We start from the raw sequence: 13,302 nt of genomic DNA, 5'->3' as shown, positions 1-13,302 counted from the left end.
TCATTATGACTCTTAAAACCTAAAAACCATGGGGATAAAAGCATCCCCGAAGAAAGAATGATGCCGCCGATGTGAATTCTGCCAAAACAATACAATTCGAACGGGAAGCAGCGTTACCTGATTTCGGATTTTAAGTGTATTTATTCGTTGGCTTTCGTTCAATCGAAGTGTTATATATTAACGTGTTGAAACAAAATAAGCGAAAACACGTTAAACACAATTTTAGCTATTTTTTTTATAATCGAGGGGGGTACGAGGATTAAAATCCTTTCGAAGGGGCCACAATACATGAAAGGTTGAGAACCACTGGCCTACACCTTTCCAGCAAGCACACCTTTGGCGACAAATATTGAAAAAAATTAATATTAAAAAATATGAATATTAATATTCAGCGATATTAACCCTTAACTGTTGAACCAACAAGTTCAAACTTCCACGATATAAACTAGGAGGCACCACCTTCGAAATGAGCCATAAATCATGTTTAAATTCATTCGGAGTGGGTGTTTACTTTTTCTTCGAAAATTCATAACTGCCCAAGTTTAGAAAATGCCCTTCGTCATTAAGCCCCTTCGTGATTTATGACTCATTTCGACGGTGGACATTTGGGCCGCGGCCCACAGTTTGCCGATCACTGCTTTACATGATTCAAAACATTTAGTCTTTTTTGAGTAAAATACAAACTTGTATACTAGTTATAAAAACGTGTATAGCTTCTTACATTGGACGCCAAGACTTGCATTTCCTAAACTTATTCCCTCCTGCGTTGTGAAAGAAATATATTTATCGAATTGAGTCAGTTCCGACAGTTGAATGTAAATATATACACTGCGACTATACAATCTGCAAAAGCTGTAAAACAAGCAAGGTTATTGGACACATTGGTGAACCCGTTTTTCATGATGAACATTATGTTGGACATATACCTGCTTTAAGCTAAATACTTTAAAATGCCGTAGCACAATAACCTAATTTGGAAATTTTAAATCTAATACAAATAAAAAGCAAAAATATTTAATTTCTTTGATAGCACATTTCACTTTAACATTTTCATGTCAGGAGTAAACCAACCTTGTTGATATTCTGTCATTGTTTAAGCTTCCATTACTTGGAGTACATTCACATGTGGAGGATACATTGTATTTACATATGTAAGCAATCTGTATAAAATATATAAAAAGGTGTTAGTTAAAATTCTATTATTTGGATTATTTATAAATGTACTGTGGCATCTTTTAGCGGAGTCCACATCAATCCCATGAAACTGTAACTAAAATGAGCTACTTTAAAACTATTTTCAAGTTTGATAGAAATTAAGTGACGAGATACTGCTTAAGTCAAAATAAAATAGAGCTATTAAGGCCGTTTACCTTGATCAAATTTTACAGTAACAAATACATCTATCATGCTAAATGGTTTGAACTTACATTACTATTGATAACGAACAGGATTTGAAAGTTGGTTTTAGCAAGTTCAATGGTAGCAGAAAGAAATCCACCAACAGTTTGAGAGGGGCTTGGGGATATACTTATATTCCATAATACTATAAAGAAATCTTTAACATTAATACATCTATGTAAAAAAAGATTAATACCAAATCACACTTATGCAAAAAATGAATTCAAAATTCAATCCACAATAGTCATACTTTGAACAATTATATGTTTGCATCATTTATTACACAATAGACATTAGAAATTAGCTACAAACTAGGTAAATTAAATGTTGAGCCCGAATATATGAATTTTTTAACAAACCTGCAACTGAGCAGAAAGAAATATTTAGTAGATTCCAAGTAGCATCATTTTGGCAAACTGCAGTTACTGGTTTTCCAGTATGATTTGCATTACAAGTAAAAGTGTGTGAAATGCCGTAAACACTATTTGCTGGGGCTGGTTCCACACCAGTAAGGCCTGAACTGCCACAATCTAAGAATGTATATAAACATAAATATTTATTTTTTAGGTAAGTTTGGTGTTGAAATTAGGTAGAAAAGCTTAAAAAGTGGCTAAGAGTTATAATTTTACAGAAATAATATTAAAATTTCAGACAAAATCATTAAGGTAAACTATTACTATATGCTTCCTACATTGAACATTAAAATTTGTAGATTCTTGTCTTATTCCATCTAGCAAAATGACAGAAATGTTACTGTCTGATAAACTAAGTGCGTTGAGTTGAAAAGAAATTGTAACTCCAGTTTGTGAAAAATCTGAGCTGTAAAATATATAATGGTTAACCTTTTTCTTCCAATGTCAACAATTTCAAAACTAACCTTGAAGATGATCTACTAAAATAAAGACTTCCAGGTTTTAATTCGCATGTAGGCTTATGGACAGTGTTGTGCTCACAAGTTTGAGCTATCTGAAAATAAGTTAAATTAAGGTACATTTATAGTTAATACTTTGTCACTTGAGGCAAATTACGGCTAAGCCTTGTGGCCATTTAATAGTTTGCAATAAACAAGTACACATGTGTACATAAATCATTTTTGTGGGTTAAAAAACATACTTCATTAACAAATATGAGAATTTGAACTGGTATGTTGATTATTTCCTTTTTTTGTTGTCTCCTTAAAAAGTTTAAATTAATTTTAAAAAAAATGAAAGGACAGTTCTATTTTGAAGCAATTTTATTAATCCCACAAAGCTGACATTATTTTTTAGGCAAAATTGCCAAGCCTGACGTAGGTGGGAAAATTTAATATTAATTATTATGAAACCTAAATCCAACTTACATCACCATTGATAACAAAATGTATTTTGAAATTGGTGTTCGCCAATTCAACGTCAGCATGTAAACTTCCACCAACAACTTGGACAGGACTGGGAAAAATCCGTATTGGACCAACAACTAGAAAACAATACAGCAATTATAGATTGAAACTTCCTGTTACAATACAATGTCTAGGGATGTTAAAGTAGAATATCAAACCCTTTTATTTAAATAGGGTAATTGAAATAGCTAAAATATCTTAAAATGTGTTGCTTTACCGCGAACGGTTTCTTCTCATACATATTACATACATACGATAACTGTTCTAATAAAGCACAAGGTAACTTTTTACAAAACTAATTATTGTAGTAGCATATTATGCTTACGCCTGACGTCTAGATTCGCATTCCCGATTGTAGCTCCATCAATTGTTGTGACAGATATCTTATTATCCTCTAAAGTTAGTGCTTCAAGGGTAACAGAAATATGCAAATTATGTTCTGTAATAAAGTACCTGTAAAATTAATGCATTGGTTTGGCTATAAATTAGGGCAAATTCAGAACTATTAAAAATTAATAGTTGATGGGGGTGGTGGAGCTAAGTGACTCACTTACTGGCAATTAGGCGTACACTTGACGGCTTTAAATTAATCAATAAGGAGGGAATTAGTAAAGCTTCAAAAAATAATATTATATTTCATTCCCATAGTAATAAAATCTATTCTGCTATCTACAGCATTTATTAGAAACCAATAGAATGACAATTATAATTATATAGTAAATTGTTGCTTGAAATAAAGATGTATATATTAAAGACGCCAAACATATCATAGTAATCGCTTTTAACATTTGTTCGGCGCAAAAGTGAATAATAATGAATGCAAAGCAAATTTAGTAGCATTTGATACTTTTATTAATAACTAACCTGACATGTGATCTGTTAGTGTAAATGCTTTCAGGCATTGGTGTACATATTGGTGTGGAAGAAACATTGTATTCGCATGTATGAGCAACCTGTGGAAAAAGTTCTTTCCTGATCAATCAGGTATTTTTAATCCAGAAGTGTTACGCTTTTGTTCTTATCAGCTAAGAACAGATATAATGTGTATATCGGTAATATTGTTTGCTTTAGCGATGAGCAACATTTTTAATGGAAGATTAAAATTAATATTTAAATATGTTTGGAAACCACATTACTATAATTTATAAAAACAAATCTTGTGACTTTCTAAACTGACCAGTTTATGCACGTCACATATGAGTGCAAGTAATCAAGTTGGCATTGTATGTTTAGCAACTCCCCTACAATGTTGCAAGTCAAATGCAACAAATCACTTTTAAAAAAAATTTAAACTTTCTTGAAAAAAAAAAATTAAAAAATTTGAACGAGTTTATAATGGCAGGAGGTTGTAGTTAGGTGTAGGAAGAATATTTAACGCCCATAAAGAAGTAGGTAGCATTTTGTGAACTTTTCAAATAAAAAACCCAAATTGTTATATTACAAAAAGCTCCTTGAGCCTAAATACAACTAGCAGTAAAAAGCTTTGTGTCAAAGCCTGTATTATTTACAAGTTGTGCCTGCTCCTTTTACAATAGATAGCTACTTAAGACCGAAACAGTACTAATTCACAAAAGACATTAAAAAAATTAATTGTAATAAGAACTAAACCCGCCAAGATAAAACCTAATCAGCCACATTTGGAGCTAACCAAGCTTATATGGACCAATCACTACCTTCCCTATTAATTTCAAACCTAACCTGTCCAAATGGCGCAGATCAAACTAAGGCGCCCAAATATTCATTCCCAATCAGCCAATAACAATCTGGTAAATCCTGATCGTCCCACCCTACAGTTTTAGGTGCTTTTGAGACGTATTCAAATTAGTTTACGACTAATTCCCAGCAGTTTAGGTATTATTCTACCTGCCTACTTGGTTTTATTATGTCTTTCAAAAATTTAATTATTTTTATCACAGCAATAGACAACTTTTTAAACTTGCCACTCTCACACACATATGATAATAATCTTTGTAAGACCTGAAAATGTTATTTTAAATGAGAATACATTTGTGAAATCTAGGGCCATGCATTTGTCACAAGTATTTTATATTATTGACCAAATATAAAGTTACATATTATATAATAAAATTATCTTGGTTTCTTTATGAATAGTAATCTCACAATATTTTATGCATAATTTAAAATGCAGTTTAAATATTCAAATTTTGAACAAGGGTTCATTAAAAAACATTGTCTTACTAAACTAACCTTATCATTGATTAAAAACTTTATTTGGAAGTTGGCCTTCACTAGATCTAATTTACCAGATACATTTCCAGCAATAAATTGAAAGGAACTTGGAAAAATTGAAAAGGGTTGTATAACTACAAATATAGAAATAATAATTATATATAAGATGGAGTTATCACTTTTAAAAATGAGCCATACATAGAGAATATAAAGTGTTTATTAACTATTTAACCATATTAATACTTCAAAACAAGTATCTGTATATATATATATTCCTAAACAAAAAAATACTTACAAAATTTACAAATTAGGTACCAGGTTTATCTGAATAAACCAAGTAACATGTCTAACTAAGATTATGGTAATATTTAAATTAGTTTATTATCTAACCTCTTAATGAGCAGAAAGAAATATTTGGTAAATTCCAGGTAGCATCAGCTTGGCAAACTGCAGTTACAGGTGTTCCAGTGTGGTTTGCATTACAAGTAAAAGTTTGTGAATTGCCGTAAACACTATTTGCTGGGGGTGGTTCCACACCAGCAAGACCTATGTTTCCACAATCTGAACAAGTATGTTTAAATAACTGTACACTTAAAGGAAGTTAGAGTGTGTCAATATTTTTTTGTTTTTTTAATCAGTTTTACTATGTACTACACTTTTCTAGAGAAACAATAATAAACTATTACCTATTTAAGTTCAAAAAGTCAAGCTACAAATAGATAAGCTACAAACAAAAAATATCTTTAACAGATGTATAAAAAGTCAAAGCTACAAACCGATAAGCTACAAATGAAACAGACCTTTAACAGATATATATGTTGTGAGATTTACACATGATGTTCCAGATGCAATAACTTCAAGTTTGGTGACTGTGGTGGTCAGAGGACTGGTTGCACTAATTGAAAGTGTAACGAAACTTCCATTCAATGCACAAATCGCACTAAACTTTGAGTTTTCATCACTGGTTGGCGTCCCACAATCATTAGCGTGAATTGCAATAATTGAATAACCGTAAGAGAAATAAATGATCCATCCCACAATTTTATTGCTAGCTGTATCTTCAAAGGAGCCATTATATAGTGGCCCAACATAACTTGTAGCCCAAGTGTTTCCAGTGCTATTGGTTTGTCTTACAAGGCTTGTTGTTGTAATGCAAGCACCTGTAAAAAAACAGAGAAAATGTAACCATAATGATCTAGATTCCGCTTATCAGAAACTTTACTAATAAACTGATATGCACCATTGGCAGTGTTCAAAAAAATTGACCAGCAAATTTTATGATAAATTTTTACATCTTAACTTAAGTCAGGGATCTTTGTTTATGTGAGGCTAAATAGCTTAAGTGTGTCATGGTTGACCTGTCTGTCATAAACATTTTGCCAACATAAACTACAAAACATAAATAAAGACTGGTTCAAATTAGACGAGTCTAGCGTTAACATAAAATGTTTAAAAAAAAACACTTTTGGTTGTGGAAAGTTGAAATAATTCAACTTTGATGCTTTCGGTTAAAAGCGAGGAAAGTTGCCGTTAACGCTGGCAACGAGTTATGTGGGAAATGCACAACGCTAGACGTTAACGCGTCTAGTGTGAAGCAATCTTTCGACTCAGCATTGTGAGTCGTTTTTTTTTGGGGGGGGGGGACATTGTGCCATATTTTCTTAATTGAAATATTTGCTACAAGTTTCACAAGCCAATTTTAATGTGCACAGCACATTTATTAAAGATTCTGTAGACCTTGCTTTAGGACAGAAATTATTAAAGCAATATTTAGTGTGCAATAAACTTTTCAACATTTTGATTACAATTAGTAGAATAAGAATGCAACAATTAAATGCAAAGTATTTACAAAATTTGCTGATTTTTTTACTTCTACCAATTGCTCTACCGTGTAATTATACAATTGCGTTGGTTAATGAAATTATTGTTGTTTTGTTTTAAATGTCTCGTTCTTTTTAATTTCTTTTAAGTGTCTTAACATTTTGTTATGTTCGCCATAAAACAATGACAAATGAGTTTTGATTAATGTTTCAAATTTTAATGTTTGCAAATTTAGTTTAAAAATATGGGATTTCCCACATCTAAAACTGTTTTAACAAAATTGGCAACGATTTCATTATTATAATCATATATTTTCAAGTTGTATTTTATTTAGTTTTACATTTTATATTGCTTTCCGTTTAAAGACCTAAATCAGGGGTCCTTATTACTTAGGCCTACCATATGTCCTCTTTTAGGAGGATTTGTCCTCTTTTCTCAAAAAAAGTTGAATGGTCCTCCGAGGACGCTCAAAAATGTCGAAATGTCCTCTTTTTTCGCCATTTGAGTTATTTGCTTATAAATTTAACAAGACTTTTAGGCGGGACGTTGTATTTATTTCCAAAAAATACTGTAGCTATGAAACATGCTGAATTGCTGGTTTAAAACAGGTTTTCCAACAAATTGCCCATCCAACCTTACCTTCTTGATTGTTATTGCAAACATTGCGCCCGAAAAAGGGCAACAGAACCTCACTTTTAAAAAGGCCCATTAATAAAGCAAAGATGTGAATTTTGTAAGCCTAGCCTACTATCAGTGTTAAGGCTGGTTCACACTGCTCACACATAAAGCGTCGCCAGCGTTAACGGCAAATTTCCTCGCTTCTAACCGAAGAGTCAAAGTTGAAATATTTCAACTTGTCCGCAACCGAAAGGATTTTTTTTAAACGTTTGACGTTAACGCTAGACGCGTCTAGTGTGAACCAGCCTTTGCTGTATGGTAGGCTGTGTTCTTATAACAGACGCTTGTCTAGTTAGTCTATAGCAGCGGTTCTTAACCGGGGGGCTTCAAGCAATTCTTAAGGCTGGTTCACACTAGACGTGTCTAGCGTTAACGTACAACGTTTTAAAAAACGCTTTCGGTTGCGGAAAAGTTGAAATATTTTAACTTTGACGCTTTCGGCTAGAAGCGATGAAATTTGCCTTTAACACCGGACAACGTTAGTCGTTAGACGCCAGACGCTAACGCTTTATTTTATTTGCAATGATTCTAATGGTTTCGTTTTGGTTGTACACCACTCATACAGCGATGTACAAACTCTGTTTTTGCCAACCTAAACAGTAAAACTGCAAAAAAATTTCGCGCTCGGCGCGAATCTGCTGTTTTATACTTGTTAACTTTTTTTAGCACAAAGTCTCTTTAAGCGCCATTTCATGTTTTAATATCATCGAAGGTATAACGGACCTAATTAAGTTGCTAACTTATAGATAAACGATAAAAGTCATCCACCGTTCGAAATATTTTTTATCCATTTTATATAATTAGATAACAGGCTAGCAACAGGGGGACTCAAACTTTTTTGCGTGAATTTTTGCGCTTGACTTTTTTATTTGCGCTCGACATCACAGCCTTACAACTATGTAAATGCCCTCACAGCACGTTTGTCAAAATCACCTCGTGCACGAGCAATTTGTTGTGTGCCCAATGCGAAAAGCCTCCTGAATTTACCGCCTATTCAACTAATAAAACTAATTTTTTTCGCGCTTCGCGCGAAGACATACTTCACTATTTTAAAGTGTCTCAGTCATACATTAAAAATACCGAATTGCTTTTCTTAGGCGGGGCGCAAGGCATAGGATAATTACCAAAGGGGGGTACGGCTAAAAAGGTGTGGATATGGCAAGTTTTTCTCAAAAGCAACAATTATATTTTCGTTTTATTTACAGGCAAAAAAATGTCCTCTTTTTGGGTCCTGAAAATATGGTAGCCCTATTATTACTGCGCATAGAGTTGAACAACATTTAGTTAGAAATAATAAAAAAAAAACAGAAGGCCTATGGTAAAGTTCAATAAGTTTTACTTGTGATAGTATTGGAAGTTCTGGCCTCAAACCACACCACTTTGTGGCATAATGTTATTTATTTATTTATAGAAAAATAAAAAACGTGTTTTTTAGGATTAGAAGCCATACCTTTTTTTGGCCGATTAGAGCAAGTAGCCTAAAATTTTTTTTTCAAATATTCTTGGTTTACATTCGTTGCAGTTACAGTAGTTGCGTTAAGTAACGTCACAAAGCAAAGTAAAACTCATTCTTGGGAACATATTATGATGACTCCGAAAGTCGAGAAAATATTGTCAAACAAAACGTTGGTTATTGAGCAAAATTTAATATAATATATGCATTCCAATGAGAGTGATTTGTTGATGTCTAGCGTCAAACCATAAGCATGTGAAGCACAGTTGTTTTAGCTTAAATGCTACAGTTAGTGAGATTAAACTTTTTTCTTTGTCACATAAACGTTAGCAATCATTTAATTAAATCAGTGTTGCGACAAAAAAAAAAAAAAAATCGAAAGTGCCAATAAAATAAACTTGCTCAGGTACCCCCAAACTTTCCCTTGCGTACCTCGGTTGGGGAAAGCCTGACGAAACATATAAAATCTATTTTAAAGTATAAGTCGGCCTACCTGCTTGATGTAACGTATATCTTTCTACAAATCAAACTAAACTTACTGTTCGCTGGTTGGAAGCAGTTGCCAAAAATGAAGTAAATCAATGAAAATCCAAACAAATTAAAACATTTCATCTTATAAAAAACAGTTTACAAAACTAGGAGATATTGTAAAGTATTGGCTAACCCTGCATCAAACAAACTAATAATAAGTTTTTAAAAGCTTTCGCTGAGCGCATTTTTTATTAGCGATAAAACCCTTGCGTAAAGCTATTATTATTAACATATTTATGTTTAGGCATTCTCATAAATGCATCTAGAATGCATTCAAACAAATGCATTTACACTCCTATCGAATGCACATAATGTACATTGACCTTGAATTGGCATACATCGTCATTTTATGTCCGCTGTAAAACTTATTCGTGTTGCCCGAGGTAAACTTTTAAAACCTTTACTGACAGACTTCCAAACGACCAGTTATTTATTCAACAAGGTCCACATAGGGTTCAGCCTATTTTGCATTTTTTCTCTGCGCGTGAAAAATGTGAAGAGGGAATTTAAAATATTTTGCATTGTTGTATCAAATGCCCTGAAGTAGAATTAGGGAAACTTTATTTGGCTTACTTTGATGCTGTGCTTCAAGCGATAATATTTAACGCCCATAAAATTGTTATTTATAGTTCTTTATTTAGGTTAGCGGTATAAATTTGTGTCACGGACCCGATGCAGTCAAATAAGCACAGTCAAAAATAAAACAAATATTAACCATGAAGTAATTTGATTTAAAATCTGAAGCAAAATGCAAAGAATAAATGTGTGTAATGTGTATTTCCAGGCTTTCAGTACTAGGGACCCAATTCAAAACTAAATGTTTATGTACTGGACTTAAAACGAAGAAAACAACAAAATAACAACTTTCACCACAATATTTCAAAACGGAATATTATATAAACATTGTTCATAACATTTTTAAACACTTTATTATGTGTTTTCTTATCACCATATATTCGTACGAGATTTATATGTGTAATATGACTCAGTGGATGCCAAGATATATCTTATCGAAAAAAAACAAACAGTTTCTATGGCTTATGTTTAGTTAATTTTGACTTAAACGTAAAAAATTTGGAATCTTTAAGATTTTTTTTTTGTTTGATCGATGTGGCCTCTAACAACTGAGACTTTACTTGATTTTTGTTAAAAACGATTTTGACCTGGATTTAAACTATTTTGACCAACTATTTACATTTCGCTTGTTGTGTATTTAAGCCTGTTTTGAAAAATTTTGTCATTCCAAAGCCCTTCGTACGATAGTATTTTTTTTAATCAAGTGCTACATTCTCAATCTATTTAAATGCATTTTTGAATGTTATTTTCTGTCTTTCAAATATAAACAATAATCCGCGCGGTTTTAGTAAAATTGCTACAGGTGATTGGTTGAATCTCTCAAGAATGACAGCAAAATAATCTAGCAAAGCTAATGAATTCATTCGAATTGAGATATACTGACGATGCCTTAGTTGGCGAAATATATATATATTTGGCGAAATATATATATATACTTTTAAGATCTGGTTAATGTGTTTAACCTGAATTGCTAGCTTTGCTAGATTATTTTCCTGTTACTGATCAGGAATTAAGGTCGATATTTATCTTGCAAGGGTCAAGGTGATTTCTATTATTCACATATTCAGTGCAACATCTCTCAAGAATGCATTTGTTCAGCCATAAAACTGTTGGTCGGTTCTCAATAGCCCTAAACTTTTGTGTTTTGGTAAAATCATCTTGATAAATGACATTATATCCAGTAATTCGCGTTTCGTTGATTGCGCTGGATGATTCACGCCTCGTTGGAAATTAAAAGTTTCGTTGATTTAATCAAATGCTAAGCACAAATAGTTTGTTGGGCTCTAAATCTAATCGCTTTAAACACAGCATCAAAGAAAGCTAAATCAAAATGAAGTTCGCTGATGTTACTTCTCAAAGGGAATTCGCTACAAAAATATTTGTATTTTCTTCTTGACTTTTTTACGCGCAGAATGAACTCCAAAAAAGTTGAACCTTATGTGGACTTTATTAAGTAAATAAATACGTCGGGCAACAAAGTTATACAGCGGACACGAAATGACGTTATGAGCGAACTTAAAGTCAAATTACGTTGTGTTCATTTGCTAAGAGTGTTGCCAATATATCCTAAATAGGTTAAAAAAAAGTGAATGATAAAATAGTTAAGTATCTTGCTCTCCCAGTAACCCGAGCCGTATTTTTAGTATTAAACAAATTATTAATTTGACTTTTGTTTATTTTTTTTGCCTGTGTTCAGGTCCGGATTAGGGGAACTGTTGGCCTAAGGCTATTTACCAGGAAAGGGCCTAATTTTGCAAACGACGCTATACAAAAAGTAGTTAAAATACAAAAATTGAAATTATTTGTAAAAATAACACAAACATAATATAAAAACATGGAATAAATGTAGTTAAGTGTCATAGACTCATAGTTTAGCGGAGATGTGGGATCAGTGAGTCACTTTTTACGTTTTTGCATCTGCAGGTTGTATTTGCGTCGTAAAATAGGAAAGTTTAATCTACCTTTTAAAATACCACAGCATGTAACTCAAAATATAAGACGAGAAAAGTTGAATAAATACACCTTTAACTCTTTAAGAAAATTGGGAAATCTCTCCACCAGGCATTACAAGTTAGTTGCTTGCCAAACAGCATTTGAGGGAAACTTAAAGATTAGGCGAAGGTTATCGTCAAGTAATTGGCTGTCCGAAGAAACGCTGACGCCGCACCACATGGCTACATATATAAAGCAGCACAGTAATTATTTTGCCACAGCGACAGGCCTTTATCCAGTCTTGCCACTTGCAAACGTACGATTAGGCGTAAAACTTTGCAATAAAACATTATATAAGGATACAATATTCTACTTTGACAAACGTGTAAGAAAAATGAGTTACAATACGTTACAAGAAAGATCATAATTAAAATCACAAATTTAAGTTAACAGGTAAATTATAAATAAAGACACTTGTGTAGTTGGGTTTTGCAAACTACGACCTAGGGTTTTACGTTAGTGAGTGGTTTCCTATTGATATATGTCACTGGTTTTCGTTACGTAAAATATGTTTGACGTGCTTAGACGTTGGGCATTTAGTCGTTTAAGTAAGCACACATTATTAGCAATGTTAGTTTGCGAAGACGAACAATTAAGATGTTTCGCAGTCACGCAGATAAATGCGATAATTTATAACACGCCATCCGATTAAATGCTGCTTCCACACAGGTTAAAGAATGTGACTCCATTTCAAGCCAGGATACTACGCTACTCGTAACATTACTTTGTAGTAACATGATAAATTACTTTTTTAAATCATCGGCAATAACACGCGGCTCAAGCAAATGATCAGAATATGCAATAGTTTTAAGAGACCATCTTGATGGAATCTTACATTTTGTTTAACCTATTGCTTGAGAATGATTTGGTCCGGGGAATACGAATTTGTTATGGATACAGCGCCCTTGCCAACATACGACGTAATATTGTTGCTGCTTTCACAAGGGCCGCATCCTACTTTAATTATAAAAAGTATTTACCCGACTCATTTTTTTCACAATACAGAACATTACTTTCGGTTACGATTTAAATTACTTAGACAAACCACCCTCAATAAGGCCCTAAAAAATACCCCCTGACAAAATATAAAACAACCGCAACCCCGTTAAGTTAATTAGTTGCATTAAATTATTTTGTATTATAGGTCTACATTAATTTTATTTGCAGCTTTTAATCTGCGTCATTTATGTTTCCAAAAAATGGCAAGCCTATTTATAACGCCTGACGTTTTGACACCAATCAAAGGTTTAAACTTTTCCGCGATAAGCTATACCCATAATACTTC

This window comes from Ascidiella aspersa, chromosome 3 (assembly GCF_963924565.1).
Source record: "Ascidiella aspersa chromosome 3, kaAscAspe10.2, whole genome shotgun sequence".
NCBI classification, from domain to species: Eukaryota; Metazoa; Chordata; class Ascidiacea; order Phlebobranchia; family Ascidiidae; genus Ascidiella; species Ascidiella aspersa.
Note: the sequence above shows the minus strand (reverse complement) of the source record.